The 7,415-nt window shown below is 46.3% G+C and overlaps 1 protein-coding gene and 1 long non-coding RNA gene across 2 annotated transcripts in view; one reads left to right on the top strand and one right to left on the bottom strand.

The window, feature by feature from the left end:
• Positions 1-2,745, top strand: part of LOC106694686 — a 24,445-nt gene extending 21,700 nt beyond the window's left edge. Inside the window, exon 3 of the long non-coding RNA XR_001345729.2 lies at positions 2,145-2,745. This is a non-coding gene — a long non-coding RNA (uncharacterized LOC106694686). The remainder of the gene's footprint in view (positions 1-2,144) is intronic.
• The window catches only part of NFIL3 (nuclear factor, interleukin 3 regulated), an 11,825-nt gene extending 4,817 nt beyond the window's left edge, over positions 1-7,008 (bottom strand). Inside the window, exon 1 of the mRNA XM_014446779.2 lies at positions 6,865-7,008. The gene's annotated coding sequence lies outside the window, so the exon portion shown is untranslated. The remainder of the gene's footprint in view (positions 1-6,864) is intronic.
• Positions 7,009-7,415: the final 407 nt, after the last annotated feature.

Raw genomic sequence — 7,415 nt, 5'->3', positions numbered from 1 at the left:
AAAAGGATCTTGGAAATTCAACACTGTTAAATCCAGCGCTGTTAGGTATTAGGAGAAATCAGAGTAGGGCACGAGAGGAGACTGCGGAGTGACTGAAGTGCCCAGTGCGGCATTTGGTCATGCTAACGAATTTTGGAATGTGACTTTATACGAGGGTAAATGGGACCTAGCGGGTCTGCCTCAGTGGATAGAGCATGATGCCATGGATTGAAGGATCCCGAGGATGCTTCTGATGGGGAGGATGCGCGGTCGCTGGCGATGCGAGGATGTTGAGGATGCGGGGAAATTGAGGATGCTGTCGATGCGGGGGTGTGGTGGATGCGGGGATGCCGAGGATGCGGAGGTGTGGAGGATGCTGAGGATGCGGGGGTGTGGAGGATGCGGGGATGCTGAGGATGCAGGGATGTGGAGGATGCGGGGATGCTGAGGATGTGGGGGTGTGGAGGATGGGAGGAAGGCTGTATCAGGAGCAGGAAAGGTGGGGTGGGGTGGGCGTGTGGGGATGGCACTTCGCAGGAAGGAAATGGCGGCACCTCTGGTTGGTAGTTTTATAGCCCTTGCACATAACATTTATATCACTGAGAAGCAAGCACGCTAACCTCTTAAGAGGAACTTTTCCAAGTAAACTCCTTTACTATCATAACAAGTCCTATCATCATATGGAATAAAATTCAAATGGAGTTAAATTCTTATTTCCCCTAAACTAAGTAAAATCACACAAACAACCAAGTTGTAGTTGTTTTAGTCTGACTCTTACAGGGACACACACCTGTCCCTCCCCCGCCTGCCAGGCGCACAGCACACGCAGTGCCAAGCAGCTCCTCCGACGCTCCCGCGCTGTGAGCTGGGCACGTGCCTCTCTCTGGTTCCTTCTAACTGATTTATCAAACATCCACTTAAGAGTGAAGCACCCCAAGTGCTTTTTCTAGTCCTGAAAATTCTGTCAAAATAGGTTTCATTTATGTAGTAGCTTTGGACTAAAATAAATCGTGACTAATCAGAGGTGTGTTTCTTTCAAGTACAGTAGGATTCTTGAAACTTAAGATTATGTTAGGCCTTGGCCCAACAGCTCAGTGGTTAGAGCATCGTCCTGATATGCCAAGATTGTGGGTTCGATCCCCTGTCAGGGCACATGTAAGTGGCAACCAATGAATGCATGAATAAGTAGAACAACACATCTGATGTTTCTTTCCCTCTCCTTCCCTCACTCTTTCCTGCCCCCTTCCTCCTCCCTCCCTCCCCCTTTCCCCATCTCTCAAATCAATAAAAATAAAAAGAAATATTTTAAACTGAAAGAATGTAATTATGAAAAGAATTTCTTTTCACTTTACTAATTACTTTCAAACAAAATATAAAAACTCAAAAATAAAACCATCAATTAGCTTCCCCTTGCACTGACGAAATATTTACAACCTGAATTTGACTTGCCGTGAGATAATAAACCCATTTAGGCTCCATAACGGGCTTTTGGTGGTGGTTTCTGGATCTGTGATTCCAGACAGGTTTCTCCACCTCATTTTCCAGAAGGTAACCCTCCTAAAGGAGACGCAGCGCCCAGCGGCTGCCCGCGTCCCTCCGGCCACACTGGCGAGGGGCCTGCTTCTGCTCAGAGCCGCCCCTTCTCGGCTGTGCATAGCTTTCTGATGACTAATGAGATGAAGCTTAATTTCATCAGCTGGAAAAGCCTGACACCTTCTTGTGTCGTTTCCAGAAGCAATAGAAGGAATGATGCAATCATTTCAGGATCATAAAAATAAGGTTTAATGCCACATTCTTGTTATCAAATTGAGCCAACACGAAAACAGTGAACTGCGACTTAGCGAAATTTGGGATTAATACCAAGTTTCTGAAAACCCAACTTTAATGGAAAATGTGGGCAAGGAGCCGCGGCAGCAGTGAGGGCACGGAGAGGGGCCTTTCTGGTTACACTTTAGTGGCCCGGCACCATTCCCACTGGGTTTTGTCTTCTGACACAGAAACGCGCTTTTCCTCTGCGTGGAATGGTTTCTTTCCTCTAAGGATCTGTATTCCCTAATCCAGGTAAAGTCCCCTAGAGTCCTGGCCGAGGCAGAGAGAAAGCAGCCCTACTCCCATTTACCGAAAATACCCCGCTTGTCTCAATCTCGTAACCCCTTTCTTCCCAGGGTCTGCGGGCTGTCCGTCACTTTACATCACCATGCGCTGTGGAGCACCCGCACCTGCAGAAACCTGTGTCTTCTGAGCGAGTCCCTTCCTCGGCGCACTGCACTGCGCGCGCTCGAATGTGGGCTCTTCCCTCCTGGGCACCCAGCAGCTGCCTCTGTGACTCCACCGCGAATCACCACAGACTACCCCGGGGTACTCTCTCTAACATCATCTTCCCGATAACCGTGCGGTGTGAGAAGCGGGCACCAGCAGCGTGAGACAGTCGCTGGCCGCGCGTGCCCGGCAGCAGGCCTCACGTGCTGTCCTAAACGGGCTCCGTAACCTTCCACGACGGACCCATGCGAGAGCAATGCTACCGCAGGCTAACGGCGTTCGCCAGAGCGGAGCTTCCACGGCATCTCATCGATGTTACACATAATAACTCGGGATAAGACGTTACTGGAGGACCTGCTGCACTTCGAAGCCCAATGAACATACTTGTATCCTAGCAACAAACTGAACATATTAGCTGTTCAATATTTCATTGACAGCAACTCATTTGCCTTATATAAGAGAGTTTTGTAACCAATAAACTTTTCTGATGTTTTTTTCTTAATATTTTGTAAATTCTAAAAAGAAAAGTTTTACTTCTTAGCAGAGAGCTTCTCTTATTCATTAATCGATTTATTCAACACATGTCCCTGCTGTGCACTGAGCCAGCCCAGGGCATATGAAGGCCGGGGGGAAAAACCAAACTCCCAGGTGCCCAGGACTCCCGGGCTTTGGTGGGAGACAGACAGAGAGGACAGTGGGATTGTGAGGCGTGAGGCCAAAGGGGCTGGTGCACTTCCCACACTGCAGCTAGCTGCACTGCTTTTGTCGTGGTATGATGATAAAAACAAAGACCATCATCACGGCTCCACTTACGGACACTAACTGTGCAGCAGCCACTGTGGCTGGCCTGTCGTTACTCCATCGCCCCACAATAACCATTTCCTGGTGAGAACACGGAGGCGCCGAGAAGTTCAGGGACTTGCCCAGTGTCACACAGCCAGGTAAGTGGCAGAACGCAGCCCCACCTGGCCCAACTCCTATCCCATTCCTCCGGCAGCGCCCTCTCCTAACCGGGCAGGGGCGGTGGGGTGTATATTCCGCAGTGCGTCTCATTCACACGCGGCTCCTCTGTGTCACCGTCGTTCCTCAGTGATACACACCCATTTGCCGACTCACGTGGGGACAGGATGGCAATGCTAGATGCCGCCAGAACTCCTTTCAGGCAACAGAGGCACCACCTGGAACTTTCCTCCAGCTTCCTCAGAGTTGCTTTACACCTAAGGTATTTAATGAATTGAGAAAACACTAAGTTTTCCTATCTCGGCTAAAATATTAACCTCTTGGAAACTTTATTCATGCTAAAATAAATAGAGGAAAAGAAAATCGCAGCTTTGGCACTGTATCCCTTTTCAGCCTGGGGTGGAGTGGGCGCTAAACCACAGGAGGCGAGTGGCTGTCCCAGGAGCACGGGGCAGCTGAAGCCGGAGAGGGCCCGGCGCCTCTGCACGTCTCTCAGCATGAACTCAGCCTGGGCGGGCGCAGAGGCAGGTTAGCGCCCTGAAGACATCGGTGTGCACGCTCGCCAATGGCTTCATCTCAAACCCAGGGCTGCCCCTGGTGACGAATGTGCCAGCCACTCGCCTCGGCCTCCTGCACTGACCACCACGGACATCGTGTGCATCAGCCACCGCTCTAGTTTCCTTTTTGGTGAGTAACTGACACTAAATGCCAACTCTATGATGTGGGTGTATCCAGCATGATTAGCTTCATTACACCCATTAGGTAATGTGGCTGCTTCTTAAAAACAAATAAAAAGAGAAATTTAAGAGCAGGCGTCATCACACCCGAATGGACATTTTTCCCATGTCCAGTGTGGACGTGCTGTGGCTAGTGGATGCTTTCCCATAGCACGTGGCACTATTTCCACAGGCAGGAGTTCTCGTCCATAAGTCGGGAGTTTTAAAGTCTATTTAACACAAGTGACCAGAATATTGCTTTTAATTAAGATTAAAATGTGGCTTAGAAAATTCCTCTAAAAGAATGAAACTTTACGACATCAATTCCAGGCCAAGTCCCTCCTGGAGGAGCGCCCTCATCACTGACATCGCGTGAACGGCGGCCTGTCTCTTCCCGGCCTCCCGCCCGCCTGGGAAGTGACCGCCACATTTCACACTCTTTGGGGAGCAAGAAAAGAAGCAGCATTTTGTTTCAAGTATCTGAACTCTTACTAATAGTTTAGACACTAAAAGCTATTATAGGAAAATTTGTTATTAATTCTCTCTAAAGGAGAAGGCTTATTGCAAATTGTTCCTTTTATATATTTTTATTTTAAAATCTGTCAATAAAAGAGGAAATACTATTTCATATGCCCAATGATATAGAAACATTTTTATAGAACTATCTCATCTTTCCTCTCCTCTCTCGAATGCGCTGTTTATTCCCTGAGAGGTATAGTACAGACATCATTAACAGCAACAAAGGCCTTTATGTGCAACTGTAAGTCATCTCCCCAGTAAGCAGACAGTTGCTTGTTTTGGAGATAAGTGCCATTTAAGTGAAAGGGAAAAAAAGTTAATCAATTCACAGCTCTTTAAACTATTAATACTAGTAAAAGATTAACCTACATTTTCTTCCTGTGTGTACAATCCATGGCATGACTGTTTCAATAAAATGCTTTACTTCTTTTCATGGATAAAAATGAAAGCCAGTATTTAAAAGCAGAGATTAAGCAGGAAAAAATACACATGTCCAATCAAGGGTGGAGTGGGGGACAAAAACTCAGGAAACACTGAAGTTGCAAGAAAGAGGAGTTCTAATCAGTCAGAAAAATAAAAGGCTTTTTAAATTAAAAATAGAAAACTATGTTAAACCTCTCCAAGTGCCAGTGAGGTGCCTCCCATTAACAATATAATTCTGTCTGCAGTAACACAGACTTGAACATTAAACCAGAGAGAAATGTGTGTTTACTGAGAGATGAACACACATCAACAGGCGCTCACACTTTGCTAAAACCTAGCCCGTCACAGCGACAACTGGCCCCGTTTCCTATTTGGGCGCATCCACAAATAATGTGTCAAAACCATTGATCGCCTTTGTGATGAGTGACAGTTTCTTGCTCCTCATCCTCCACAAAGGACGACTTGAAAATGAGATTTAAACTCAAATAAATGATAAAACTGCATTGCATTATAGCAGGGAAACAACTGAAGGAATTGAAATAAAACAGCATAATGGCATTTTTTTTAAATAAAAGAAGCCAGTGTTTGTAACCTAGCACATGAGAATATTCTGAAGGCCGCGCAGAGCTGCGAGGAGGCTAACACAGCTGCGGGGCATTAGAAATCCGGACAAAACCACCCTCCCTAGGATGGAGGGAACAGAGGGGTGGGGACGGAACAGCAGTGCACTTGTTAAAAATCTGCAGTCATTTCAAAATGGGGATCTTTTTCTTGACACTTTCAGAAAAATAATTTATCAGTCTAAGCTCAACTCTTAAGGGACACCACCAATCACAAGGTAATCCAGTTACAGGACAGTCTGCGGGTAAGTACACAGCAAGTCATGATGGCAAAACTGGTGTGGGCAAAAGGGTGGGTGGGAGGGGTATGGGAGGGAAAGTTCTGGCATGTTTGTGATTATATTGAAGAAGCATTCCAGTTCTCCTCAGTTTGACTGTTTGATTGCTTCTTTTAAATTTCATTTTCTTTTTTTAAATGTTTTCATTAATTTCAGAGAGAGGAAGAGAGAGAGAGAGAAAGAGAGAGAGAGAGAAACATCAATGATGAGAGAATCACCTACTGGCTGACTCCTGCATGCCCCATGCTGGGGATCGAACCCACAACCTGGGCATGTGCCCTGATGGGAATCAAACCAGTGAGCTCCTGGTGCATAGGTCATACTCAACCACTGAGCCACACGGGCCAGGCTAATTTCACGTTCTTTCCCAGTTTGCAGATGACTACAAATGTCATTTGCTTTACTATGTGCCTTAGGAGCAGGGCAGGTTTTTTATGTTTATTTTGAGTGTTTATTGGGAGGCTACTTAGTTGCAGTTTAAGATCTCTGGAAAGTTAGTTAATAAAAGACACCATGTTCTGATAACTAAAAAGGCTTATATATATTCTGATTCCAATGAAACTGCACAAATCATTACGAAAGGCTTCTAGCAAATCCTTACTAAACTTTCTTATCATAAAACAGCTCATGCGCTCTGATTCAAACCATATGAGAACAGCATTTTCTTTTTATACTACAGGAAAGTTATTTGCAGAGAAATCTGAGAGATAATAGGGAGTGGTGGTAATATAAATTCATTTTGAAACTGAAAATCTCTTATGTAATGTCTGTGATCAAAGGTCAACATCTTTCGACATTCTCGTATGAGTCCGATTTGGATAAAAATCAACTCAAGTATAATTTAGAAAAATAACAGGATATCAAACAATGTGTTAACCCTACGAAACACAGGTCTACCTTACAAAAACAAGAGATGAATATTAAAGGAAACTTCAATTACATTGTTTCTGTCACATTTTGAACTGAATCCCAAGTGTGCTCTCATTCCTCAATACAAATTAAAAATAAACAACTTTTAACAGCACCGATGCCATCTGGATGACAATGGAAATAGTGAAGTATGTGTGATTTTAGTCGGGCAAAAATAAAGGCCAGGCAACATGACCGCACCTTTTCCACTGCGTGCGCAATCAGTCACGTCTGGGAACTGGCTCCCGGACCGGGCAAGGTCAGCTCGAAATATCCACTCAGCTGGTGAGTCAGGCGCATTGCTCAACCGGGGAGGGCTCTAACAAAGGGTTTGAACTTGCAGGTTGTTGCATCACAGTCATGTTATAATTGCACTTTGCAAAGATAAGCCTTTAACACAGAAAAGGAAATTGCTTCAAAAATTACAATGAGCTTGTACTCACACTCGGGGAAGAGCTCAGGGGGTGCTGCCAGCAGGCCTCCCCACCCCCGTCTGCAGGCTGCTAATTCATCTCTGTGCCTCCACTTCCTGATCTAGGAAGAGGGTTGGTCATAGGACACTCGGCACAGGGCCCGGCACATGCAGGCCCGTGCGGAGGGGCTGCCAGCTCCTGACCTCAGTTCTGAGGAGTGGGCGGTACCGAGGCATCCACGAGGCGGGTGAGTCCAGGCCTTGTTAGCCCCTCTGGTCTCAGTGAGAACCTGCCTGTGTCAGGGATTTAGGCTTCAACTCGTGTCTCCTCCTCCCGCCC

Source organism: Myotis lucifugus, unplaced genomic scaffold (assembly GCF_000147115.1).
Source record: "Myotis lucifugus unplaced genomic scaffold, Myoluc2.0 scaffold_573, whole genome shotgun sequence".
Lineage (NCBI taxonomy): Eukaryota > Metazoa > Chordata > Mammalia > Chiroptera > Vespertilionidae > Myotis > Myotis lucifugus.
Note: the sequence above shows the minus strand (reverse complement) of the source record. Positions and strands in the feature narration are given on the sequence as shown.